This window comes from Eptesicus fuscus, chromosome 10 (genome assembly GCF_027574615.1).
Source record: "Eptesicus fuscus isolate TK198812 chromosome 10, DD_ASM_mEF_20220401, whole genome shotgun sequence".
Lineage (NCBI taxonomy): Eukaryota > Metazoa > Chordata > Mammalia > Chiroptera > Vespertilionidae > Eptesicus > Eptesicus fuscus.
The window spans coordinates 74,673,159-74,688,257 of NC_072482.1; the positions used below are offsets into that span (position 1 = coordinate 74,673,159).

A 15,099-nucleotide genomic window follows, 5' to 3' on the forward strand; every position below is an offset into this window, starting at 1 on the left:
CTGTCACACCATCACGCCTTAAAGGCTCAGACACTCAACACTGGGGAGAGAGGAATGGGAACCAGCCAGGCACAAATGAGCTCGCAAGAGAGGAATGGGGACCAGCCAGGCACAAATGAGCTCATGAGAGAGAAATGGGGACCAGACAGGCACAAATGAGCTCGTGAGAGAAGAATGAGGACCAGCCATGCTGTGACCTGGGAGAGGAACAAGCTGCACGCCCCATGGTCCCGGGCACCAACACCTGCACCTGCGGCCCGGGAAAGGGACAAACCATCCACCCTGCAGTCCTGGGCACCAGCATCTGTGGCTGCGGCCCGGGAGAGGGACAAGCTGCCCGCCCCGTGGTCTGCTGTGGCTGCAGCTGGCCCGGGTGAAGCTGGGCTGGATCCTGGGTGCCTGCAGCTGGCCAGAGGGAGGGAAGCCCAGGTCCCGGGTGCCTGCGACCAGCCGGAGGAGGGAATCCTGGGTCCCAGGTGCGGGGCGAGGCAGAGGCTGTTAGGGGTAATCAGGCCAGCCGGAGAGCAGTTAGGGGTGATCAGGCAGGCAGCAGAGGTGGTTAGGGGCAATCAGGGATGCAGGCAGAGGGATTAGGGGCGATCAGGCAGGCAGGCAGGCGAGCGGTTAGGAGCCAGCAGTCCTGGATTGCAAGAGGCAGTCGGACATCCCCTGAGGTGTCCTGGATTGGAGAGGGTGCAGGCCGGGCTAAGGGATTCCCCCCCCCTCCGTGCACGAATTTCATGCACCAGGCCTCTAGTGTATATATTAAAACCTAAGTGACCGAACGACTGGTCAACCAGTCACTATGACATGCACTGACCACCAGGGGGCAGATGCTTGATGCAGTAGCTGCCCCTTGGTGGTCATTGCGCTCCCACAGCCAACCTCCTGCGGCTGGCCAACCTCCCACGGTTCCTCCCACCAGCCAGCCCGATTGGGACTGGGCAAGAATGCCCCAATCGGTCCCCAATTGCCGACCAGGCCCAGGGACCTCAGCCATGCAGGAATTTGTGCACCGAGCCTCTAGTAGCTAATAATAATAGTTCAGGTGCTGTTGGTCTTTTGATTATGTTTTTCCAGTTGGATTATTAAATGGTAGTTCCTATTAATAACATTTCCACTCTGTGCAATCAATAAGTTTTAATATACTATACAGGCATTCCCCAAACATTCAGTTATCCAGGTTTTGACTTGAGTCAAGCTTCCTTTTTGTGTGTTTTAAAACTCTTCTCCTCTCTCATTGCTGCAAATTAAGCATATTCTACTCCCCCTCTTCCCCAGGGTCCTCCTGCTTACTGACAGTTAATTTTGTCCCTTTCTCCATAACCTCTAAATAGGATCACAAGTGTGTTCATAACCCATTGTCCTGGAAAGTAAAGTCTCACTTTCACAGAAAATATAATTTTACCTAATTTCAGCCCTTTGGATCTATATCAGTGGTTCTCAACCTTTCTAATGCCGCAACCCTTTAATACAGTTCCTCATGTTGTGGTGACCCCCAACCATAAAATTATTTTCCTTGCTACTTCATAACTGTAATTTTGCTACTGTTAATGAATTGTAATATAAATATCTGTGTTTTCTGAGGATCTTAGGCCCTACAGCAGCGGTTCTCAACCTGTGGGTCACGACCGACAGGTTGAGAACCGCTAGCAGGGTCGCCTAAGACCATCGAAAAACACAGATATTTACATTACGATTCATTAACAGTAGCAAAATTACAGTTATGAAGTAGCAAGGAATATAATTTTATGGTTGGGGGTCACCACAACATGAGGAACTGTATTAAAGGGTCGCGGCATTAGAAATGTTGAGAACGACTGTACTATATGCTCTTATTTTCATTAAAGGGATTAAGATGAGAAAATATTTAGAGATAGACGATATAGGAAAAAGACTGTCCAAAAATTTAAGATGGGTTATTTGTAAGTTCAAACTTTGTACTATATTAGCCCAAAAAAGAGAGATATTACTGGGGTCTAAGAAAAAAAATAGAAAAGGAGTGTAGTAGGATTTCAGAATGGCTGAGTCTGGGGCCCTGAGTGACTTCTTTACCCTGTACTTAACTAGCAATTTCCAGCTTATTTCTCTACACATTATCACCCCACTTTCCTGTTGCTCCGGGTACCACCATGAGTGGCTTGGGTCTAGGATAAGGTGACCAGACGTCCCGCTTTTGGCGGGACAGTCCTGATTTTTAACAATTTGTCCCGCGTCCCGTGGCATTTTTAAAAAGTCCCAATTTTTGGAAAGAATGCACAACAAGCTAGGGAACAGCGGGAGAACGGGAAGGGAATATACGGTTTTCGGCGGCCATGTGGCTGTTTAGCCAGGATATGAGTTTTATATTATTTTTGTTAATTTTATAATGTTAAACTTTAATAATAACAAGTGATTGTTGAGAACTGATTATCGAGAACTGCTTATCAAAGTTCGCATTATTAATCAGTTGTTGGACTTAGTGAACAATGGCATTTTTGGGGATTGGCAACGACGAAAACATTTTGTAACTGTCTCTCAGACGATACACATCGTACTGCGTGCTAATAAGCTAGTTAAACAAGTGATGTCATTACAAATCAGCTATTCAGATAATTTAGGTAAGTAATTTATGTATTTATTTCATAAATACATAAATTTTCTTGAATTTAGCAGACAGTACTCGTATTATTTATATTTTATGGTGGCGGCAAAAAGTCTAGCGCCGGCCTTGAAAGTGACACTTAACGACTTACGTTACAGCAAATTCAGAGGAAAAAAAATACAAGTTAGTATTGTTATTATTTAGAAAGAAATATAGGATTAAAATAATTTTTAAAATATAGTTACTTTATAACAATCAAATTAATTTAATTTATAAACTAACAATAAAATATGTTCATGTAATTATGTACCTACTTACTGTGTTTTTAAGCAATATGTATATAATAATTTATAATATAATTTTAAATTATTTTTTTTTAGATTTTTAAAATAATGAGTAAGAAAAGAGGATGCAACTTCAACGATGATCTAAGAAGTGAATTTCCTTTTATTAAAAAAAACAAAAGCGATTACAATATAGACCAAATTTTGAATCAAGACCCCTCCTCCCCCTCCCCCCGGTCAATGGTGTCCCGCTTTACCAATGTTAAAATCTGGTCACCTTAGTCTAGGAGCATGTGAGATGGTAGCTACAAGTACGCATCAGGTGAGGGAAATGAGACTTTCTCAAGCCTCTATAACAGGGAAAGATGCGTATCTCGACAATCTAAGTTAGGATGAACTTTTCACTGAAAGTGTGGTTACAGAGAATTGTTTGATCCTATAGCATTGTAATGTGATACAGTGTTCTAAGAAAATATAGGTTATCCTGAGACAGAACCACCTCTGTACCTTTGTTCTGTGTTCTCTCTCACTCTCTTCTTAATTTACTTGTTTCATTTCTTTTCATTTATTATATGAACTTTAATATTTTTGCGTGGAATTTCTTTCTTTCTGACATAAATGATACCATATCTTTTTTGAGATGCCTTTGATAGAAAGTAAAATAAATATCTCCACATGGCATTGCCCCCTGCTATCAAAAACAAGCAAACCTTTCTTCTTTACTAGCCACAGTCACTACTCTTTTTTTCATTCTGCACTCTTAATGTTCTAGTTCAGATCTGATGTTTATATGCGTGGCTTCCTTTTCCCTGACTTTTGTCCTGAATAATATTCACTCAGACATTTTAGTACTATAGGAAAAGCAAATAAAACATTAGACAATCATAATATTCGATTATATGAAAATAGTTACAACATGCCACTTTAAGAACTAGTTGTGCACCTGCTTATAGCCTACAGCAAATGAAGGATATTATCAGACAGATTAATCAGAGGACATTGTCTGAACCCTGAAAGGCAGTATAAAAGTTAGTTAATAGTTAAGTCAATACAGGCTTGAGTCCCATATTTGCCTTAAATGAAGGACTTATTTGCAAATCAAAGAGAAATAGTAACTAGCATAAGGAAGTCTTCTCTTACATGCTTGGTCTTTCCTTAATTGAGATGATTACATGAGGAATATAGTTAAAACATACCTGCCCTTTAATTTTCAACCATATGCACAGCAGTTCCCATAGCTTTTCATATTGTCTGGTAATTAAAGCATGGTAAGCCATGCTGAATATATAAATAACTATTTGTGATTTGAGGATAATTATTTTTGAATGTCTTCCTATGAAAACAGGTGTGATAAAATTCAAATAGCATCAGTGTGGCCCGTTGTATAAGTCACTGGTTTTTGTAAAGCTTCTTTAATTCCAAACTTGTAATACTAAATAATATTACTCTTTCTTATTTGATTCAGTGATTACACAATCCCCATTTAATGAGAACAATTTTTCTTTTAACAAGTGGATTTTCTGGCAGTTTATAAAACTACAGCTTGCATTTTCACAGAAGCCTTCACATATTACCACAACAGGTTAAAACAAAATCCAGGCTATCTCCTGGAACACTCTTGCCATTCATCTAAGTATTGAATTGTTAGGAATTAAAATATCCTAGCTTGATTGGAAATTTTTAAAAATATATATATTTTATTGATATTTTACAGAGGGTAAGGTAGAGGGACAGAGAGTTAGAAACATCGATGAGAGAGAAACATCGATCAGCTGCCTCCTGCACACCCCCTACTGGGGATGTGCCCGCAACCAAGGCCCATGCCCTTGACCGGAATTGAACCTGGGACCCTTCAGTCCGCAGGCCGACGCTCTATCCACTGAGCCAAACCGGTTTCGGCTTGATTGGAAATTTAAATATTGATTCATTATTCTTTTTCATTATAAGACCAATCCATTGCAAGCTATTCATTCATTCTTCAATTATACTTCTTCTAGGTCTTCTAAGGGTTTGATAAATTTTTGTCATGTAAGTTTTCATTAATAATAAACTTGAACGTTTTAAAGTGTTTTACTATTCTGAAAATTTATCTGAGATATTTGTGATGTTGCTTGCCCTTAATACTAATGTTATTCACAAACGTACTAATCTGAATTCTGTAAATTTAATCTGAGATTCTTTAATTTTTATGATATCTGTAGCTATTCTACCACATTTTGATTTGTTATTAGGTTGTTATTGTTTAGCGCACTCTCTAGGGTTACAAATTACCCCATATTGCATTATTACACATTAGTATAATATACTTTATGCATGTAGGCATGCAAAATATATCTTTCACATTTTAACTTAATATTTGGGGCAGCTTATTTATGGATAAATGCATGAGTTCAAATGGAATGTCTTTGATCCAAAGGAAGCACTTATTTTCTCCAATTTGTAGCATTTTCCAGGAATTCATAGTATGTGAATTGGGGTAAATGTATCCCTATAAAACTCATAAAATGAAACCTAAGGCCAATCTCTTCCTGTAGGTAATTGCAGGGTGGAGAGGGAACTGATAAACTATAAGTTTTTATGGCTTAAGCCATAAAAGAATCTGTTTTCACTTATCAATGAAGTAGCAATTCAAAGCAGTTCTCTTGAAATTCAAATATAAATACAAAATAGATTCTCCTTTAAGACCACTCTAAGTTGTCCATAATATAACATTTTTCTTAAGTATCTGCACAGTGGTTTTTTATCCAGACATTGTAAATTATGAAATTTATGTTGACTTTTCCCATTGACACACTCCACTGACATTTATGTATTTCAGACTTTTCACCTTAATTCTCTTTTGACTATTCTAAATTTTTCCACCTGGCAAACTTTTAAAATGCTGAAAATTTTAGATTACTTGAAGACTGTAACATAACAGTGCATAATCTGATTTTATTTTCTAAATTATCAGTAAACATTAGGTATGTGCATCGGATAGTATAGCATCAAGCACCAGGTAGGTATGAGAGGGAAAAGTAGAAATAAAAATTTAAAAAAAAAATGTAAAACATGCTTTGTGTCTCTGAGTAGCTCTTGGTCTCATTAGAAAAGTTATCTGTAAACAATAAAATCCCAATACATGAAATGGATAAAAGTTCAGAGCAATATGAAGCAGATGCCAGTCACCAAGGCAGCTTGTGCTGAAGTAAAGGAATGTGGGTTAGGCCTTGAGTGTTATCAGAATTCCCAGGACTAGAGTGGTTTGGTAAGGCTGTTTAGAAAAGGCTGTTTGGGAAGGTGCTACTGGATAATAAGGAAGGATGGGATTTAAAAAGGAATAGGATATTCTAGACCAGAGTAACAGTGTGACCAAAGATCCATAAAAGGAAAATGCACACAATTGACAGATGGATAGACAGTTTGAGTGAAGCGGAGTATTTAAGAACATGAACTAGAACAATGGTTCTCAACCTTTCTAATGCCGCGACACTTTAATACAGTTCCTCATGTTGTGGTGACCCCCAACCATAAAATTATTTTCCTTGCTACTTCATAACTGTAATTTTGCTACTGTTATGAATCGTAATGTAAATATCTGTGTTTTCCGATGGTCTTAGGCTCTACAGCAGGTCGCGACCCACAGGTTGAGAACCACTAGCAGGGTCACCTAAGACCATTGGAAAACACAGATATTTACATTACGATTCATAACAGTAGCAAAATTACAGTTATGAAGTAGCAAGGAAAATAATTTTATGGTTGGGGGTCACCACAACATGAGGAACTGTATTAAAGGGTCGTGGCATTAGAAAGGTTGAGAACCACTGAAGTAGAAGATTAGAAAAGATAATTTGGGCATGATTTATAAAGATTGCTGGACTTTAGATAAAGTCAATATAAGCAATAGTAAGGCAGTTGAGCATGAGAATATGACCAACATGGTAATGTTGTTTTGTTATTTTATATTTCTATCACAGTTTGCATTTAACACTACTTTGTATTAGTTTCAGATGACTAGCACAGCAAATAGACATTCATATACTTTACAAAGTGTTCCTTCTGATAATTCAAGAGTCCACCTGGCACCATAGGCAGTCATCACAACACTGTTGACTATATTCCCTATGCCTTCTTGACCTTATATCCCTGGAACAATTTTGGTTGTCACCAATTAGTACTTCTTAATCCCTTCACCTTATTTTACCCTGCCACACAACAGCTCTCCCCTCTGGCATCCATCAGTCTGTTCATTTGTTTATTTTCTTTAGATTCTACATATAAGTGGAATCATATAGTATTTGTTTTTCTGTGTCTGGCTTATTTCACTTAGCGTAATACCCTCTAGGTCCATTCATTCTGTTGCAAATTGTAAGATTTCATTTTTTTATGGTCAAGTAATATTCCATTGTGTGTGTGTGTGTGTGTGTGTGTGTGTGTGTGTGTGTACGTATATATATATATATATATATATATATATATATATATGTAAGGTGGTAATGTTTTTATTTTTTAATATATATTTAAAAAATAAAAACATTTCCACCTTACATATATATATATGTATGTGTGTGTGTATATATATATATATATATATATATATATATATATATATACACATACACACACACACACACACACACACACATATATATTTATATTTTACTGCTGATAGTATTACAGATGTCTCTCATCTTTCTCCCTCCGCCCAGCCCCTACCCATCCCCCCAGGTCTTCACCACCCTGCTGCCCATGTCCATGGGCTATGCATATAAATATATAAGTTCTTTGGTTTATCTCTTCTCGTCCCCTATCTTCACATTGAGGTATGTCAGTCTGTTCCATGCCCTCATGCTTCTGGTCTTGTTTTGTTGGTCAATTCATTTTGTTCATTAGATTCCACAAATAAGTGAGATCATGTGATATTTGTCTTTCTCAGATTGGCTTATTTCACTTAGCATAATATTCTCCAAGTCCATCCATGCTGTCCCAAAGGGTATTAGATACTTCCTTTCTACAGCTGCATGGTATTCCATTGTGTCAATGTCCCACAGCTTTTTTATCCATTCATCTACTGATGGGCTCTTGGGCTGTTTCCAAATCTTAGCTATTGTAAATAATGCTGCTATGAACAGAGGGGTGTATAAATTCTTTCTGATTGGTGTTTTGGGGTTTTTAGGGTATATTCCCAGAAGTGGGATTGCTAGGTCAAATGGAAGTTCCATTTTTAATTTTTGGAGGAAATGCCATACTGTTTTCCATAGTGGCTGCACCAATCTTCATTTCTACCAACAGTGAACTAGTGTTCCCTTTTCTCTGCATCCTTTCCAGCACTTGTTGTTTGTTGATTATTTGATGATAGCCATTCTGGCAGGTATGAAGTGGTATCTCATTTTGGTTTTAATTTGCATTTCTCTGATGATTAGTGACTTTGAACATTTTTTCATATGCCTCTTGGCCATTTGTATGTCCTCTTTGGAGAGTGTCTAGTTAGGTCCTCTGCCCATTTTTTAAATTGGATTGTTTGTCTTCCTTTTGTTGAGTTATATAAGTACTTTGTATATTTTGGATATTAACCCCTTAGCAGATGTATCATTGGCAAGTATGTTCTCCCATACAGTGGGTTCCCTTTTAATTTTGATGATGGTTTCTTTTGCTATTCAGAAACTTTTTATTTTCACCTAGTCCCGTTTATTTTTTCCTTTGTTTCTCTTGCCCTAGGAGATGTATCAGCAAAAATTCTGCTACGTGAGATGTCTGAGATTTTACTGCTAAGATTTTTATGGTTTCATGGCTTACATTAAGTCTTTTGTCCATTTTGAGTTTATTCTTGTGCATGGTGTAAGTTGGTGGTCTAGTTTCATATTTTTCCCTGTGTTTTTCCAGTTTTCCCAACACCATTTGTTAAAGAAACTGTCTTTACTCCATTGTATGTTCTTGTTTCCTTTGTCAAATATTAATTGACCATAATGATGTGGATCAATTTCTGGGGTCTCTGTTCTGTTCCATTGGTCTATATGCCTTTTCTTGTGCCAGTACCAGGTTGTTTTGATTATAGTGGCTTTGTGGTATAGTTTGATATCTGGTATTGTGATCCCTCCAACTTTGTTCTTCTTTCTCAGGATTGCTGCAGATATTCAGGGTCTTTTATGGTCCATATAAATTTTTGAAATATTTGTTCTAGTTCTGTGAAATATGCCCTTGGTATTTTAATAGGATTGCATTAAATCTATAGATTGTTTTGGGTATTATGGACATTTTAATGATGTTAATTCTTCCAATCCATGAGTATGGTATACGTTCCATTTGTTTGTATCTTCCTCTATGTCTTTTTTCAATATCCTATAGTTTTCCAAGTACAGATCTTTTACCTCCTTGGTTAAGTTTATTCCTAGCTATCTTACTTTGTTGTTGTTGCAATGGTAAATGGGATGTGGGTGGGGTTTTTTTTGTTTGTTTGTTTTTTTAGTTTCTCTTTCTGAGAGTTCGTTATTGGTATATAAAAATGCCATTGATTTCTGGATGTAGATTTTGTATCCTGCTACATTTCTGAATTCATTTATTAAGTCTAGTAGTTTCCTGATGGAGTCTTTAGGATTTTCTATGTACAATATCATGTCATCTGTGAATAATGAAGAGCAGCTCATGAAACTGTAGATGGATGGAGATGAGAGGAATGTGAGTTGTGAAGCTACTATAATCTACATTTGATGTTCTACTAGTCTGACTAAGGAAAGGGCAATGGAAATGGAAATAGAGGTATATTTGTGAGAAAGATTTGGAGATTAGAACTGATACTAGGGACTCAAAAGAAAAGTAGTAAAAGAGTATTCCAAAACTACAGACAGACATAGGTTACTGAATGATGACTCCATTGACATTATTTTTCAAAACAGGAATGAAGGCTGATTTTTAGAGAATAATACATTCTGCTTTCGAAGTTAAATTTCAGGTAACCAAAGGCCATGAACAAATAGAAATGCCCAGCAGAGAAGTGAGAATATAGGCTGGGATCTCAGAAAAGAGGATGAGTTTGAAGATATAAATTTATTATGCTTGATAAAGCCACACTCTATAGCTGCAGAAGGGAGACCCAGTAGTCAGAAGGCTCGGGCTTCAGCTGTGGGAAGTCATTTGTTTATCATGGGTGGGAGCAAGCAGATTCTTCATAAGAGGGTTATCCAAAATTCCCCATCCAGGAAGGAGGCTGATATCCAGTCCTTAGAAAAAGCTGAGCCAGGAAGTAATCTCTCCCTACTCACCTCTCAAATCCATTATAGCTATTTTATTTATCCAAAACATAAATATTGTCATGCATTCAAGATCCTGTGGTGCACCCCATCTCCTACCTATTGAAAAGTAAGCTATTTAGCATGATGATGCACACTGATGATGTCATTTGAACCCTTGTGCTACCTTTCTAAACTTATTTCCATCTCTTCCTCAATATTCACTCTGTGCACTCTGAGCTACTTGCGGTTCCCTGGGTTTTTCACACTGAGCGGTAATATTAGAAGAGGGGTTAAGAATACTAAGTGCAGAACCAAATCACTGGGCTTCAAGTCCTGGTTTGGCAACTTTTGCTGCATGTGACTTTGTGCTTCAGTTTCCTATAAGTGGGGATAGTAATACCTACCTCAAGGATTGTTGCAAGGGATGAGTTAAGACATATTGCACCCTACTCAGTATATTTCTGTGTACTAGATATTATTACATATTTAATCACAAGAGATCACCATATAATAAGGACAAGAGCATAGCCCAAGCCTGAGAAGATATTTTAGGTCAAGAACCAAAGTGAGGACCCCAAGGTCCCAAATAGGTCAGGAACCTGAGGAACAAGGAAATCTGATGAAGACTGCCGCAACGGCCTGCCTGTGTCTTGACCAACCTTATTTCTTTCTCTTTATTTATTTTGTAAAGCTTGTTTTATTACGCACTTATTTATTTACTAAAGGCCCAGTGCACGAATTTGTGCATAGGTGGGGTCCCTCAGCCTGGCCGGTGATCGGGGCCAATCAGGGCCATCTCACTCAGTCCCAATTGGGGCCTGCTGGCTGCGGGGAGGTTGGCTGTAGGAGCACACTGACCACCAGGGGACAGCTCCTGCTTGGAGCATCTGCCCTCTGGTGGTCAGTGTGCATCATAGCTACCGGCCAGTTGTCCAGTTGTCTGGTCGTAATGGTCACTTAGGCTTTTATATATATAGATTGCATATTCTGACTCTTTCCTGGAATTAATGCAGAAGTTCAATTACACCAGGATAATAGGCATAAACTAGAACTATCATGGGCAATCCTACATGTGATCACCTTATTTATGAATTCAATAAGTCATAGCAGTCAGATTGATCTTTTTAAAATATAATTTAAAATGGGTTTTCCTCCTGCTTAACATTCTTCAATAATTTCTCCCTACATTTAGAATAGAATCCAAACCCTTTCCCAGGAACCAGTAGGGCCTTCATGATCTGATCTCTGCCTACTTCTTCAGTATTGCCTTATGATACTCTCTGCTAAGTTTCTTGAACATCAAACTGTTACCTACTCACCCATAGACCTGTGAACATTTGGTCTCTCTGCCAGGAATATACCCATCCTTGTGCATAAAAGGCTCTGTGTGTGTGTGTGTGTGTGTGTGTGTGTGTGTGTGTGTGTGTGTGTGTGTTATGTGCTGTTGAGTTGGTTCTAACTCCTAATGACCTTGTGAATGAGCAATGTCCACAGTGTCCTGTCCTTAACAGCCCTGCTCAGCTTCTGTAAATTTATGCCTATTGCTTCTTTTATTAAGTCAATCCATTTCATATTGGGTTTCCTTTTTCCTGCTGCCTTCTATTTTTCTAGCGTTATTGTCTTTTGCAAAGAACCCCACCTTCTCATTGATGTACCCAAAGTAGGATAGCTTTTGTCATTTTTGCCTCCAGACACGTTTCAAGCTTAATTTGCTCCAGGACCCAATTGTACATCTTTCCAATGGTCCAGGGTACTCATAGAGCTCTTCTCCAATGCCATACTTCAAATGGATCATTTTTTCCCTATCAGCCTTCTTCATTTACACATAGTAATTGTATGAGGGTGTGGATTATCTTTGCCTTGGTCTGTAATGACACATTTTTGGTCTTCGTGATCCTTCCTAATTCTTTTTCTTTAGATCTCAGTATATGTCTCCCCTAGTAAAATGTGTACTCAATCAAGAGAGGGATTTTGCATGCTCCTTCCTGTCCAGCACTGTGATCTGAGCACTCTACAATGCATTGCATATATTATTACTAACCATTCTTATAGTCCCAGTATTTATAACGACCCTGAATAAGCTAATCATAATAATATAATTGTTATTTAATTTATTAATGTTTTTTCCTGAAGATTAATGGTATACATGTATTGAATACTTACTATGTTACCAATATATCTGTATCTCTACTTTCTTTTCATCTGCATAATTCTTAGCTAGTTATTATTATTCCTAAAGTGAAGAGGCTTGCCTAGGATCACATAGTTAGTAAACACAGAGTCAGGAGTTCTTTTTCTTTTTTAATTAACATGCTACCTAAGAGCCTCTGGAGTTCTTGATATTTGCCTCAGACCTTTTCCAAAGACTACATTATCTGCTAATAATGGGATATTGTTAGAAGAGTTTTGAGGCATTTCTAATCTCTACACATTTCCAGTCATTCAGTTTCAACATAAGAGAAATATGTGTCAACAGTTACTAAAGAAAAAGTCCCTTTACTTGTGGATTCTTCCTTTCCTGGAAAACAAAAACTAGTTCTGCATTAAAACACTGTTTTCATTAATTACTCAGGTTTTGTACTTGACTACAAATGATTAGTATCTTAGCTTACTCTTTTTCCAGAACTAATCAGTTTTTTCTTCCATAAATGCAGCAGTTATGAGGTTTGAGAGTATCTATATCATTATCTTAATCTGTGTTGATTTTGTTGCAGTTTGTTCATATTCTTTGAAAAATGGGCATCCAGAACTGGAGTTAATAATCTAATTGTGATATGAAAAATGTAGTATTATCATTGATTCCTGTAATCTGGTTACTGTGTCTGATATTGAACTTTGACCTACCATAACTCCTTGATGTTTTGAACATGTGCTATCAAGGCATATCTTCCCACTCTTTATAAATTTATACCTCAGTATGCTCATCTCCAGAGTGGAGATAATAATAATATCTACTTTTTAGTGTTGTTCTGTTGTTTCAGGTACATGTCTAACACTAACAGTAATCTCTCAGCTAATATTATTGAACACTAAGTGCAAAGTTGTCCATTTCTCCTTGTTGAGTTTCATCAATTTATTTTATATATTATTGACTTCACAGACTTAGGGAGAGGGAGAAAGAGATAGAAATATCAATGATGAGAGAGAACCATTGATCAGCTGCCTCCTGCATGCTTCACACTGGGGATCAAGTCGCAACTTGGGCATATGCCCTGACTGGGAATAGAACCGTGACCTTCTGGTTCATAGATCGATGCTCAACCACTGAGCCATGCCAGCTGGGCTCATCAGTTTATTTTTGACTCATTATACAGACAGTAAAAATTATTTTGAATCCTGTTTTGTTTTGTTTGGCTTTTCTATAGTATGATAATAGCTCTGTAATATTGACAAATTTAATAATTCCCCTTATTAATTATCTTTATTCAGAACACTAGAAAAATATTAAACAGTGAACCAAAACACAGTAAAATTTTTATTACCTGTGGGTAATTTAAGTTTTTATGTCATTTTGTTTGGGGAGTATTATTATTTAAAAGCTATTACAATGTTGCATGGCATTGTATTTATCAAATCATTTACTTGCATAGTTTTTAAAATATGATTTGATTATTTGAAATTTTTCTGCCTATCAATATAAAATTTGACCTCTTTAAGGAAGCATTAATATACCCCATAGAAGAAACTAAAACTTGAGTAGATCATGACATAAAATGAAGAAAACAATCATTTAGAAAAGAAAGAATTTAACCCTCATCATCCATTTTGGGAGAAATTTAATAAAGTTATTAAACTAGTGCTCTGTTTTTCCTGCGTAGTTGAACATCTACCAGCTGCCACTACTAAAGCTCCGTAGATTCTTTTTCTGCCCTGATAAATGTGTATGAGTTCACCCAGCTTCTTCTTTCTGTGATACTCTTGATTCTGCCATCATCTCAGTGTCCCCAGAGATCAGACTTTGGCAGAGATATCAGTCAATAACGCAGACACCTCTTGGTATAACCACATAAATGGGTCACAGGTTAGTATGATGCATAACGATTGAGAGAAATTCCTGAAGGAAATGAAACTTTTTGTTCTGTTTTTAATGAAACTTCATAAAGTTTTCTTGTCTGGCAATATCTTATGGCAACATGAGCAGACTTTTCTGAGGGCACGTTTTTGATTCAGAGCAATGCCAAAACTAGAAATAATTTTTTTTTTCAGAAATGGAATTAAATGTTATTAGATCCACATTTTGTTTGGAAAATATGGTCATCTTTATAGTGATGAGTGTTTTACTAGTATATAAATATTTTACTACAAAGCACCATTTCTCTATGATGACACAAAGAACTTTAGGAATTGACTAATAATAATTATATGTAACATTTATTGGGCACTTACTCTGTACCAGGCACTGTGCAAAGTGTTTTATGTAGCTTATCTCACTTGAGTGTCATAATAATTCTCTAAGATAAAAGTGTCATCATTTCCCTGTAGGGAAACTGAAACACAAAAGGTCTTTAAGGATCTCCTTAGAAACATTTAAATTGAATGTGTTAATGCATTATAATAGCTGAGCCAACCATATTAACTCCCTAAAAGCAGAATTAGTTTATGTGAATAAACCATTAAGCTGTAATGCTACTCAGTGGAACAAAGAAGATTCAGTGGAAATTGGGAGTAGTTCAGGTAATATTGACAGCAATTAACACTTATCAAAACAATTTATAGTTTTAAAAGCTTTGCTACATACTGTATGTTATCTCTTCTGATCTTTATATCATCACTGTAACTTGTATGGGGCCAGGCAGGGAGTGGTAATGAAGGGTGTAGATAACGGAGCACTCCTGGATAGGCTGACCAGAATGACAGATGAAAAAGGTCATGAAGGTCTTGATTTGAGAAGGGACATCGGCCAGTGCAGCAACCCCCCACCCCCGCCCTTAATAGATCTGCCATGGAAATTATCTAAGAAAGCCAGTTTCAAAAATTTTTCTTGGAAAATATCCCATTCACCCACCAAGAAATTTTAATC

The 15,099-nt window shown here is 37.3% G+C and overlaps 1 protein-coding gene across 10 annotated transcripts in view; it reads left to right on the forward strand.

Moving 5' to 3' along the window:
• AHI1 (Abelson helper integration site 1) overlaps positions 1-15,099 on the forward strand; it is a 159,891-nt gene that overhangs the window by 89,993 nt on the left and 54,799 nt on the right. The gene's annotated exons all lie outside the window — the stretch shown is intronic.